This window comes from Triturus cristatus, chromosome 8 (genome assembly GCF_964204655.1).
Source record: "Triturus cristatus chromosome 8, aTriCri1.1, whole genome shotgun sequence".
Taxonomy (NCBI): domain Eukaryota; kingdom Metazoa; phylum Chordata; class Amphibia; order Caudata; family Salamandridae; genus Triturus; species Triturus cristatus.
Genome location: NC_140591.1, coordinates 1359957624 through 1359966292, shown reverse-complemented (window position 1 = coordinate 1359966292; position 8669 = coordinate 1359957624).

The following is an 8669-nucleotide window of genomic DNA, read 5'->3' as shown; positions in this document are numbered from 1 at the left end:
TGTTTGGGCATGTGCTATTTTCTGTTTCTGAAAAATAAAATGAAAATGTGTGAGACTGTTACAGCGCTGTGTGGTGTTTCAGATAGCAGTGAGTAACGCTAATACATTAAAGGTCACCAAGGCTCATTTCCTTTGCTCTAGTCTAATCACTCACCAAGGTTCCACATGCTCATGGTCTCAAGTAGCTGTTAGGACATGTGCTCTTTTCTGCCTCTCTAAACTATAAGGAAAATGTGTTAGACTGTTACAGTAATTATCACTTCCTCTACCACAGTCGTAAGTGTCCTTTCAAATTGCAAATCAAATTTCGTTTTCTGCCTAGAATCACACCATGAGTCTGTGCGCACACAGGAATTGTTGTCAGAGATTCAATTTGTGTTACTCTGGTTCTTTCAGAATTGCATTCGTGGGAAAGGGGCAGCTTGTTTTTTTGAATTGTGATGGCTAGCATTGAGCCCAAATTAATATGTCACAAATGAGAGGGCAATGCAAACACATTTGACATCAACATGGTAGATTTTCCTTACACTCCTGCAATGGGTTATGTAGTTTGTACATGTTCAGAAGTCAAATTAACCCTTACCACACATGTAGTGTTACATACATGTCTCCAATGTTTATGCAGTTGCGCAAGGATCAATGCAGATCTCTTTTGCACTTGACAGTTGACAGTCTCCAGAAGCACACTCTTAGCAGAGAGCAAGCTGTTTCTCATGTACAGTGAAGGTTACTATTCAGCGCTGTGTGGTGTTTCAGATAGCAGTGAGTAACGCTAATACATTGAACCTCGCCAAGGCTCATTTCCTTTGCTAGAGTGTAGTACGTCATTCAGGTTGCACATGTTCATGGTCTCAAAAAGCAGTTTGGCCATGTGCTCTTTTCTGTTTCTGAAAAAAAATAATGAAAATGTGTAAGACTGTTAGAGTAATTATCACTTGCTCTACCACAGTAGTAAGTGTGCTTTCAAATTGCAAATCAAATTTTGTTTTCTGCCTAGAATCACACCTTGAGTCTGTGCGCACACAGGAAGTGTTGTCAGAGATCAAATTTGTGGTACTCTGGTTCTTTCAGAATTGCATTCGTAGGAAAGGGGAAGCTTTAATTCGTGTTGGTTTTATTGTGTTTTTCACTTGTAGGAAAGGGGGAGATAGTATTATAAGATTTGAAAAGCACAAAAAAAATATAGTAATACATTTAAATTACATAAAGGTATTTTTTTTTTAGTTTCCTTCAGGTATTGCTGAACAACAGTGAAATAAGTTAAAGATGCCTATAAAATCAAGGAAGAGAAAAGAACAGAAAAAACATTTATATTTGAAGACAACTGGAGGACCCAAATTAGTTGAAGATCCTCATGTTGGAAAAAAGAAAAAGTCTTCTGGTAAGCAAACCAAGGATTTTTTTAAAAATATCTTCAAAAAAAGAACAAATTTGAAAAATGTCCGCACTGCAAATAGAGTTTGAAGTAGAAAAGAACAGGACAAAAGAGAAATTAGAAAATGCTAATGTACAATTAGAAGCAATAAATATTGACTAAAAAGAAAAACAGCATTTAAAGACTTTCGTAGAAAAATGTTTCAGAGAAGAGTGATGTCCAATTTGCTAAAGGATGTGAAAAAATATAAGAAGAAAGCGAAATTTATAAGCGAAAAAAAGAAATCGAATCAATTGTAGCTAAGGCTTTAGATTTAAAAAGAAAACTATTCATTTTAACTTTGAACAGGATCCATACATTAAATAAAATGGTCAATGTAATGAAGTCACAAAGCAAAACGAAAAGAGTAGTGAAAAGAAATAACTTTTGTAAAGTGTTTTTAGGAGAATTGATGCATAGTTCAAGTACTGAACCATTTTTTAATGAAGAGAGTTATCTCTTGCATGCAGTTGACACCAGTGGCCGAGCTTATGAAGTGAAAGATGGTTGTATAATGGAAAAGGAGAAAATGGTTCCAAGAAATGAGGAAAGAAGTGATAGCTGATGAGGTTATGGGGAGACGTCCTAAAGCCCCAGTGTACACTTGGAATTGTAGTAGTATTTGTACTGTACGACAGGAATCTATTGACAAATTACGTGAATTTCTAAGAGAATATAGTAAAAAAAAGTGTTAAACAGAAGATTAAGGTGCTTCAAAGACTAGATCCATGTAGAGTGAGAGAGAATACTGATTTGCAAGGACATTCTCTGGCTTGTCTTTCTAGGAAAGTTTGCCAAAGTGTTTTTCACCATTTTAGGATGCTGGCGGTTCATCATACTGAAATGTGAAAGTTTGTGAGAAGATTGTATTTTGCTAAAAGTCCAGCACTAAAGTTAAATAAGTTGAATAGGGCTCTGTTCCCTGGATCTGTATCAGATGTAGAGAAGGTTACTGATGAAATTCAGTTTTGTTACTTTGGTCCGGAACAAGAAAGTGCAGAAAATGACACAGTAATTGAAGAAAATGTGGAAGACAATGTAGAACCTACTATTAGTAAAAATTTTGAAGATCAAATGACAAAATTTACTATCATCTCTAATGAAAGACCAAATATTACTTTTATATGTTGCCGGAGAGGCCATTATAAAAAACAAAAAAGGTATGTTGATCTCAATAAAAAAAGTGAAAAAGAAGATAATACTAAGTGGTTGGATTTTGCTACATATTTATTTCTGGAAAATTGTTTTGATTTGGGTGAATATCACCGTATTTGTAAATACTGTTATAACAAGTTAGAAGAAAATAAAATGCCAGCAAGAGCAGTACATAATAATTTAGAATTGGTTGAAATTCCTGCAGAACTTAGTGATTTAAATACGTATGAGTCTATACTCATTCAATGTGTCCATCCGTTCCAGACTATAGTTCGTATGGAGCCCAAAACAGGCAAATTACCTCCTTCGGATTTACAAAGAGGTTTAAAAGGAAGAGTTGTCTATTTGCCGTTGGATGTGAAAAAAAATATGGAAACTATTGATGCAGATACATTGGAAACTGAACCATTAGTTATTTTGGTTAATGGAGTACCAACAAAGAACAAGAAAATTTGGCAGGAGCTGGTAGATGTACAAAAAGTACAAAGAGCAAATTCATATTTGAAAAGAAATAACAAATGGTATGAAACAATTTATATGGATAAAGATGAAGAAGTTTTACCACCAGACTCAGGAATACCAGCTGGGCAAATTGAAAAAGTGGATAAGTCAAAAGAAGAAGAAATTTATGAACATTTCAGCATACATCCTCTTCATTCAAAAGAAGTTATGGCAAACACTATTGATCTGTTTCAGATGAAGAAAGCACAAGGAACTCCCGTGAGTGTATGGGAGGAGAGCTTGGAAGCTCGTTGTTTTCCCCAGCTGTTTCCTACAGGAAAAGGTGGACGATAAGATGAATGTCCAGTACAGATTCCTGCTTCTGAGTATCGGACTACAAGATTATATGCAGAAGATCCCAGATTTCGTCAAAGTATTCCTTATTTGTTCCATCTTTTATTTGAAAGTGACTTGTCAGCACTATCTTATGCAGTAAATCACATTTTGCAAACTGGAGTACATCTATGTAATGTGTCTGCAAGGGATTTTATGAACAAAGTGCAACAGCGAGATGATCATTTGGAATCTCAATTGATTAATCTAATGGCTTGTCAGCGTGGGACTAATGAATATTGGTACCGACGCCATGGAGAATTGAAGTGGATGTTACGGAATTTAGGAACTCCTACATGGTTTCTCACCCTAAGCTGTGCTGAGTACGCTTGGGATGATCTTCTGGATTTTCTTCGAGAGAAAAATTCAAATATTGAAAACATCCAATACAAGACAGCAGGAGAATTGTGCTCATTAGATCCAGTTAATGTTTGCAGATATTTCAATCATCGATTTGAGGCTATGATGTCCTTCATCTGCAATAAAAAAAATCCACCTCTTGGAGAAGTTGTGGATTTCTTTTGGAGAAAAGAGTACCAAGCAAGAGGTGCTCCTCATATTCATATGCTGTTGTGGATCAAGGATGCCCCAAAATTTGGAACAGATTCTGATGATGCAGTTTTAAGTTTCATCGAAGGATATGCAACATGTGCTATACCTAAAAGCACAGAAGAGAAACACTTAAAAGAGCAAGTTTTACGTTTCCACAGTCATCGGTGTGGAAAATACTGTCGACGAAAGTACAAGAGTAAAGAAAAATTCTACACAAAATGTCGATTTGGATTTCCACGACCTGTTCTTTCAAAAGGAAGAGTCAACAGTTTTATGTCAGCTGTGCGACATACTATTACAAGAAAATTGCCTAAGAATACCTACAAGCTAAGAAGAAAAGAAGAGTCAAAATATATAAATAACTACAATCCAGTCATTTTATCCATGTGGAATGCTAACATGGATATACAGTATGTAGCTGACAATTCTATTGAAATTGCTCGGTATGTCACATCTTACATCACTAAATCTGAGAAAACAGAATTGAAAGAAATGTGGGAAGAGATTTCTCACGAGAAGACTGTCAGTAAAAAGCTATACAGTTTCAGTTTAAAGATGTTATCGCATCGAGAAATTGGATCCTACGAATGCTCAGATAGGTAATCATCTGCAAGTCTGTACTCCAAATCCAGAAGAATAATTTAGGTAAGTTTAGCCTTGCAGAAATGCGAAATCAGGTACTGAAATCTGTTGGAGAAATTGAATATTTGGCAGAGAATGACCCGGAAAGTACAGATATTTTGAAATCAAACATGTTGGACACATATTACCCAAAAAGAAGTCGTCCTCTTGAGAACATGTGTCTCTATGAAGTGCTGCAGAACTACATTTTTACACGGAAAGCCACAGAAGACATCAACAATGGAAAATATAAAGTCATTGGTGAGGAAGGATGTTTGGTGAAGCAAACAAAAGGAAGCTTGATTAATCACAGGAAGCTGAGTTGCGACACTCCTGACAAAAAGGAATTTTACTACTTAGCACTTTTACAGCTGTTTAAACCATGGCGTTCAGAGGATGAAATACTTGGAGATTTTCAGAGCCATGAAGATTCCTTTAATGCTTGCAAAGATACGATTGAATGCAGTACTTTCACAAATTATGTGCAAATGTTAAATGAAGAAATTGAACAGGAAGCTACAATTGCAGCTGAAGTAGCTAGAGACAGTTCTCAAGCCAAAGTTCTGGAACGCTCAGTCAAGATCCCCTAGGACAACCAATCGTAGAAAATGAAGCTGCAATAGCAATGACTGAAGTGGAAACAGCTATGAATCAAGCTCAGGAAGATTTAGTAGACTTACCAAATTTGGAACAGCAACTGAATGAAGAACAAAAACAAATTTATGATGAAAGTCACAAAAAAAATTTACCATGGATTACTACATGAAAAGAAAGAGTGCTCATGCGCATCATTTGAACCAATCAGGATGTATGTGAGTGGACAAGCTGGAACCGGAAAAAGTTTCTTAATTAAAGTCATCCGAAGCTACCTACAGCAAAAAACAGATTCAACTTTGTCTTGTGTTGTTACTGCTCCAACTGGGTTAGCAGCATATAACATAAAATGAATTACCTTACATCGCTTGCTAATGTTACCAGTGGAGCATGAGAACAAAATAGAATATCACAAGTTAACAGGAGAAGCATGCTTCGAAGTTTCAAGAGTGTTGAAGAAGATGCAAGTTCTCATTATTGATGAGGTAAGCATGGTATCAAACTTAATGCTTGCCTTTGTGCATTTAAGAATGCAGCAAATTCTAAAGAGAGACTATGACGTGTTATTTGGAGGAAAACATGTTATAGTTTTTGGGGATCTTCTGCAGCTCACTCCAGTTAAAGGACAACCAGTGTTTAACACTGTGACACATGAATTGAAGACACAAAGAAGTCATTAGGAAGTATTGGTAATGTGAATATTTGGTCATTCTTTGAGTACAAAGAACTCACTACCAATATGAGGCAAGCAAACGATGAAGATTATGCAAGTATTCTGAAAGATATCAGAATTGGACTACTCACAGAAGTTGGCAGAGAAGCATTACAGAGTCGGTTGCTACATAATTTATTTCCAAATGAAGAAATAGTTGCAGAGAAAATATACCAGAACATTGCTGAAAATAATACTGTAATCTGCTTAATGCCAACACTACGTGAATGCTCGATATTCAATGAGGAACTTTTGAAATTATAAAAGGAAGAGATTAAGAAAATGGAAGCAGTGGACAAAATTCAGCATGAAGGAATTACTATTACATTAACAGGCAAACTGAAAAATAAATTGGATTCTCTAGAGAAGAATATTTCGAAAACAGCTGGATTAGAAAAAAATCTTTATGTTTGTATGAACTGTCAAGTATTTTTAAGAAGAAATTTGGATGTAGAAAAAGGTTTAGTGAATGGAGCTATGGGTAAAGTTGTGGGTTTTGTGAAATACCAGAAAAAAGATGGAATTGAATTTTTAAAAATAAAATTTGATCAGATTGAAGAGGTTAAAGACATTTGTCGTTGTTCAGTTCGTTTCTTGCTTGTGAAAGACTTATATGTACGTAGGAAGCAGTTTCCATTTTCTCTAGCATATGCTGTAACTATTCACAAATCTCAAGGATTAACTGTAGATAGTGCTTTTGTAAACATTGGTTCAACTGTGTTCAAAGAAGGTATGGCATATGTTGCTTTGTCACGAGTGAAAACATTATCTGGTCCATTCATGATAGACTTTGATGAGTCAAAAGTTAGTGCTGATGCAAACTGTGTAAAGGAATATAATAGATTAAGAAGAAGCTATGCTCCTCATTAAGGTCAGTATCCTGTGTTTGAAAAATGTGTTGTTTGTCGGAAAAGGAGAATTGAGAATATCTGTAATGAGGATGTACAGAAGAGAAAACAAAAGGAGAGTGATGTGACTGCAAGCAAAAAGAAAAAGGACAGTGTTGAAGAGGTTGTTGGTTGTCATTTTGAAAATAGCTCTGGTGTCAACTGCTACGCTAATGTAGTGCTGAATGTTGTATTTTATCTTGAAAGTTTGCAGGAGCAGATAATACTAAATCATGAAAAAAGATTCTGTTCTCTGCTGAGTTCTCTTTTTGAGAAGCTGAGTAACGATAAAACTAAAATAGAAAGTGCTTCTGATCTTAGAAAACTTTTAGATGTATGTTCTGGTAGTACACAGTTTACTCAAAATGTCCAGCAAGATGCACAGGGATTCTTGATGTATATTCTTATGGTACTGGAAGAAGAAGGGGTAGAAATTGAAAATATGTTTGGTCTGTCTTATAAATGGGAACATAGTTGTGAAAACTGTTTCAAGTAGGCCTGGGTGGTAAATTCCGTTCCGCTCGCGGAATTTGCGGAATTTGGGTAATTTCGCGTTCCGCGGAGAACGCGAAATTGCCCAAAATTCTGCATTCCGCGACTTCGCGAAATTTTTTGCTTGTTCGCGTTCTAAAAATGCGTGTTCGCGAGATATTTCTCCCCGAGCACGCAAACAGCGATTGTGAACAGGAAAAAAGCATCGCGAACAAGCAATTCCGCATGTTCGCGGAATTTCTGCGTGTTCGCGGAGATTTTTTACCGTTTCGCGGAGATTTGCGGAACGCGATTACGCAAATTCCGCCCACCCCTAGTTTCAACACATGCAGCTCTAATGTTGATTCTGAAAGATTCATATATTTAACATTACCAGAGTCAATCAGTCACTTTTAGTAAATTAGTTAAAGATGCCAATCACAGCATGGAATGTTCTAAATGTAAATCAGACATGTTTTCAACGTTATTTTTAAAGAAATATGGACAGTATGTAATTTTAATGATGCAACGTTGTAGAGCTGATGGATCAAAATTGGACACTTCTATAAAGAAGTTTGTAGGAAAACAATTATCAATATCAGGAAAAACTTTTGTTGCAGTTGCAATAATTTTCCATGATGGACCTACGATAACTTCTGGTCATTACACAGTTTATCTTAAATGTGAAAAAGGCTGGACACTGTGTAATGATTCTCAATTGATTTTCAAGCAAAGTTTGCCTGCAGAATTACCAAATTCCTATTTATTTTTTCTAAAACCAAAATTTTAGATACAAATTGCAACATCTGAACAAATAATTTTTGGTGATTTTATTGGATTACCATTGGATATTTCATCAAAAAAGAATTGAAAAATTACCATTTGGCCTCATGGAAAGGTAAAAATTTCTCTTGTGGACTTCTTTGACAGATATTATTTGGGTGTATGAGCTTAAGCAACAAGAGTTACAGACGTTATTTATTACAAATAGTTATTGTTGCTAGATGATATTTTTATTATATATATTATATTTCTATCAAGGTATGTTTTACTGAGAAGAGATTCAGGGCTTTTTTTAAACAATCTTTCAGATTGTTAATTTTTTTGCCCGCTGTTAAGTGATAAATGCAATTGGTTTCACAATTTGCAGTGAAATTCAATATATTCTGAAAAGAGCAAAAAAAGGGCAAAACATGTATTTGTTAAATATGAAAATATGTGTAATGTATTGTAAAATGTATTGTTAAATATTAATACTTTTTTTGTTTTGTTACAGATTGAGAAAGAAATTTTATGAAAATTAATCCTTTTTTTCTAGCAATTTAAAAAAACCATTTAATGAAAATTAAGTTGGTCAGGTAAGCTTGAAATATCTGTATTTATCACACATTTATTTTCGTAGTTCCTTGTTTTCAGTTCTCCTCACTCT